The 5,238-nt window shown below is 36.8% G+C and overlaps 1 pseudogene; it reads right to left on the bottom strand.

Annotated features, from left to right (window-relative positions):
• Positions 1-3,066: 3,066 nt before the first annotated feature.
• LOC124965621 (N-chimaerin-like) lies at positions 3,067-4,445 on the bottom strand (annotated as a pseudogene).
• Positions 4,446-5,238: the final 793 nt, after the last annotated feature.

Below are 5,238 nucleotides of genomic sequence, written 5' to 3'. Positions count from 1 at the left end.
GAAATGAAAAGTTGTACCCCATTTCTGTATAATGAATCAAAATGCAGTCTGTAAAAATTAAAATTAAGAAAAATAAACAACAAAAAATGTATAAGTGGAAGCTACAAAATATGATTTTTTTTTCCAAAAAAGAACAATACAGGAACTCCTTCTCTCAAATAGAAAACGTGTACCTTCAAGTGTGCTGATGACCATCAAGAACCTACCCTTTACAGAATTTGTCCCATTCTGGAAGTTTATTCATACTTTTTGATTTTCCAAGCTCTACTGAATTAAAAGAGTAGGTTGAAGCTACTGAATTCAATGGCAGTGGTGGTGATGGTGGCATATGCAGATTGAATGAGGTCTTTTATTATGGAGTACCACTTCTTAAGGAAAGTGAGTGACCACAGTTCTGGAAAACTAAGTGATTTGATGACTCAAATAGAGCAAATGTGTGCTAGTTAAAAATTTTTCCCCTAAGAAAAGTATTTAACTTACAAGAAAAAAGGTTTATTTTGGCACACCCTTTTGGAAATTTCAATCCATGACCCATTGGTCCCCATGGACCCACAGTGAAACAGCAAGCACATCATGGCATGGAGCACGTGGTTGAGTACAAAAAGGAACAAACACACTACCTGTATATGAAAGAAGGTTGAATGAAACAAGATAAAAGAAACAAGTTAGAGCTGGAAAATTTTCACTAGAAAAATATTCCCACAAAATATGAAATTTGTGACACATCATGAAATTTAAAAGAGAAAATCAACTTAATAAATTGATCACTTTGAAAAGGAGCTCAATTCAAAACAAACAGAAACAATCACCAAAAATCACATATATAATAGTTTAGGAAATTATAGTACGACAACAGGAGGAATATTCAGAGGCAAAAACCTGGCAGAACTTAGCAAAGATGGCAACCTGGAAATAAAGATTACAATGAAGCAGCACAAGAAGACAGGTTCTGTGGCGAGCCGCCTCGCCACCATGATAAGATGGCACTGGTTTCCTGAAGTGCTTTCTAGGTAAACAAGCCCATATTTGGTTGAGCCAACTGTTGCAAATGGGAGCACCTATGAACATAGGCCAAGTGGCAGGAGTAGATTGGCTATTGCAAGAGTATAAAAGTGTATGAATTCAGCTCAAGAGATAGAAGAAGAAAAACCATGGTTTTATAACAATAAGGTCCTTATTAAATTGCTGAAGGAAGATTCCTGTGTCGTGCTTTCTTGCGGGCGAGGGACACGACAAGGTTCTGCTGAGATCAAGGCAAGTAGCCACAGGATGGGATTGAGGAAAATTAGTGAAGTTAAATGGAAATGAACTAAGGTTTATAAAAGATTAGTAGTCCGAGAGTAGGTAAAATATACCTAAAAAAATGAAACTGTCAATGTAATACTACTTTAATAAATAAAAAATTTAAAACTTTTCATATATTAGAGACAGGACTACTGAGATTGAAAGGAGCTACTCTGTTGCAGGAAAAATTAACACAGAAGGATTTATATTAAGACATATCCTAGAAAAGTTATTGGATTTTAAAGGTATTTATACACATTTTTGACTCTGGTAGCAAGATCAAATTACCTTGGGGAAAAAAGCAGACTGGTCTTAGGTTTTGCCCCAACAATACTCTTAGTAGGTAAAAAACATATTTGAATAATATCTTCAGTATATGACCAAATAATTTTATACTCACATTACTGTCCAGTCAAAAATCAGAAGACAAAATTTTGAATATGAAAAGCAAAAAATTTTAAGTCTCTTATGTAAGACTTTGGTTCCCTATCAATTGTGTGTTTTAGTGCAAATAGGCACAAAATAATGTAACTAATAAAATAAATGTAAATGATATATATTGAATTCTATACATTGAAAGCAGAGAATACACTTGGTCAAGTATCTTTGCAAAAATCACAAAAGTTGACCAAATACGAGGTCACAAAGAAAACATCAAAAATATCCTCAAAATTAGAATGAGTACAGAATACTTCTCTTCACAAAGTAATTCATTTAGAAATGGGTAATAAAACTAGAAGAAAAAATTCTGCCATAAGGAACTGTTAAAATAATCTTTCTTATGCAGATTATTTTAACAGTTCCTTATGGCAGAATTTTTTCATTTTTCATTCAACTTTAACATTAGGTTTAGATTTGAATAATATTTTTTAAATGAAAATAATTAAACTACTACATACTGCAACCTATAGGATAGAGTTAAAGAATAATTCTGGGGAAATTTCAAAGGTTTAATATTTATATTAAGATAACAGAAGAAAATAAAGCACCTTGTGTAGTTTTTTTTAAGTAAAAATTTAACAAAAAAATATAAATTATGTAGAAAACAACTTCAAAATGGTAATGAGAAAAATGTGTTTAAAGCCAATTTTAATAAACTAATAAATGCACACCTGATAGCAATACAAAATTACAACTGAAAACCAAAGATCATTTAACAAAAGATGGTCTGTGTTGTACATTTTTATTGGTAGAACAACTTATTAAAGTAACAAATATGAAAACACATTTTTCTTTTGTTGGAAAGGAAGTACTATGTTAGGAAATAGCTAAGAATAACTGGAAATAAACCACCTGTGGAAATTCAGTATATGATACAGTCCACGGCAATGTGACAGACAGGGGTGCTGTTTATCCACTTGTGTGTGCTTCTTTGTACAAGCATCAGAAACCAAAGGCATGGACCCCAGAAGCAAAGTCTGACAGGTTTACCCTGTGAAACATGCTGGATCACAATCACAGACTACCCAGCATGGGGAGGCGGTCTGGGTACAGGTCTGCTGTTTTCTTGGTATGGAGTTTCCTTACCAAGTAGCAGGTAATCATACAAAAGTTTGAATTTCTCTTAAGATAAACAGGATTACTAGAACCAGAAAGCATGTGTTCACTGTTTTACAAGGACGACTGAGTAGCGCTACAAAAACAACAGAAAGTTCCTTCATTTTAATCTGGTTATTTGCCCAAACCTCTAACCAAGAAATAATTCACTTAATGGAGCTTATTAAATTACTATAAAACATTCCTTCATCTATAAAACATTTCTTTCTTCCTAAAATTTAAAATTTAAAATAAAATGTCTTCATTTTTGATAAGCAGCTCCACCACCAGTCTCTGGTATTGAATATCGAATATTGTTTAATGCTGCTGTTTCTGGGAATTTCATAAGGGTTAGACCAAAACCAATTCCAAGGGTTTCTGCACTCATAAGATTCTTCTTTTCATGAAGAGTCACCCTCTTTAGATGCACTATGAGGTATCAGAGGGTTTCCAAGTGAGCAGGTGACAGGAGTTGCAGTACCTCAAGAAGGGTTTCCAATTTCTCATCAGGATCCATAATTTTGGCAGACTCTGTGAACTTAGGGTAGGCATCATATGCGATGAGTGGAATTGGCAAATCCTTAAAGTACAGTTTAAGTGCACCAGTGATACTGCTGCTATCTTCAAATGCATTCACAGAAATATCTGCTTTCTTGCCATCTCTGTCAAATGTCAATTGACATCTTCAATAGGTCACTAAATCCTGATACTCTGTATAGTTCCTCAGAATTGAGAACTCTAGACTCCATCTTCTGATGCACTTGTCCACAACCATTGATCACTTAATGAAGTGGGCTTCCAGCAATGTCCTAAGATCACAGTTGTACACCTTCTTCGCATGCTTCAAGTCTTGCTTACAGTCATTTGGGACCATCTTGGAACACTGCTTATGAACATTCAAACCACAATCTGCACGTTTCACTCCCTGAGCAATGAGGACCTACATGAAGTTGGCACAGTATTCACACCAATGTGATCCTCAGAATGTATGGACCTTGAAATTGTGATCCTTTTCTTGATTTGGAATTTGCTCATTTTCATTCAGAGCTGCTCTTCTAACAAATGATGTCAACATTTTCTCTGATACCCCATCCTGGTATGCAGCATCTCTCTCATCATTTGTCTCTCAGGACTGCCATGTGTTTTTTGTTTGCTGAATCTCTGTTTAAGATTGTGTATCCTATGTGCTCATAAATTGGATTCATCATCATCTTGGCAATGTATTCTGCTGCCTTGGTTTCAATATAGAAACTAATCAAGCCAGCCATAAGCCACTGGATCGTGGATGGACTCAATGTGTTTCTACCCAAAAAAGTGTTTGCCATTGTAGTAGTCTTAAGTTTTTGGTTTCACTTCCATATCTTAAAGCCAGAGTGTAAGTTCCTTGTTGGGACTGACTTTCCAGAATGAGGTAGCTCCCTTCAGCTACACTGAAGAGCTGACCAAGCTGCCTCTTTGGAGAGGATACCATGAAATTCTCTTCCATAATACTTTGGTCTGCTTTCTACCTCACAAGTACAGGTACTCAATCCTTCGTGGATGAGGAGCTTCCTGTTGCAGCTGATTAGGTAAGATTTCCAAACAGGAGGTCTATGTTTATCTGTATCAAACAGGGTCAGGGCCATTGTAAAGGCTCTCCCCGCCTGCTGGCCTCCTCTCGCCAGTCCACGCGCTCCTCCCAGGCGGGCCAGAGATCACTGCATGGACCTCCAGAGAGCGGGTCGCCGAGGGGCGTGGTAGGAAAAGCTGCAGGCCTGGACTCTGGGGGTCGCTGCAAGAAAAAGGGAGGCTTTATTGTTGGGCGCACCTGGATGCAGGGAACCTCGCTACCCTTGACAAGCCCGCGCTTGTGACTGCCAACTTACGACTATGCGGGGCGAGCACGCTGGCTGCAATACCTGCGAGGAGCACTGCACTCCGAATCCATGGCCTGACCACATCATCTTCTTAAACAGGAAGATTTAAAGAAAAATTTAAAGTCTTCCCTAAACAAAACCATTAATGGAAAGTGAAGTCAATAAAAATACAGAATTTTAAAAAACTAAACTATTACTAAAACTTATAAGAAAAACCAAGACATTCCATTTATAATCGTAGTAGGCTCCATTATTGAGATTAACCCTTCCATTGGAAACAATGAAAATGTATATTAAAAAATTAAATAAAATTCTTCTTGAAAGCATTGAAAAGCTGACAAGGTAATCAAGGTAACCAAGGGACTAGCTTTTCCTTGACCATGTTTTTTGATCAGGTTCTGATGAGTTGGCTGCAGTTTTAATAGACTCAGGATGAAGAAGACAAAAGTCAAAGGCCAGAACTAATCAAGGTGGGAAGGGGTTCTCATAAGAAACTACTACCCCCCCCCCCATTAAGCTGGAATTCCTCAAAGGATCTCCTGAAAGGATCTTGCTCTCAGGG

This window comes from Sciurus carolinensis, chromosome 15, assembly GCF_902686445.1.
Source record: "Sciurus carolinensis chromosome 15, mSciCar1.2, whole genome shotgun sequence".
Taxonomy (NCBI): Eukaryota; Metazoa; Chordata; class Mammalia; order Rodentia; family Sciuridae; genus Sciurus; species Sciurus carolinensis.
Note: the sequence above shows the minus strand (reverse complement) of the source record. Positions and strands in the feature narration are given on the sequence as shown.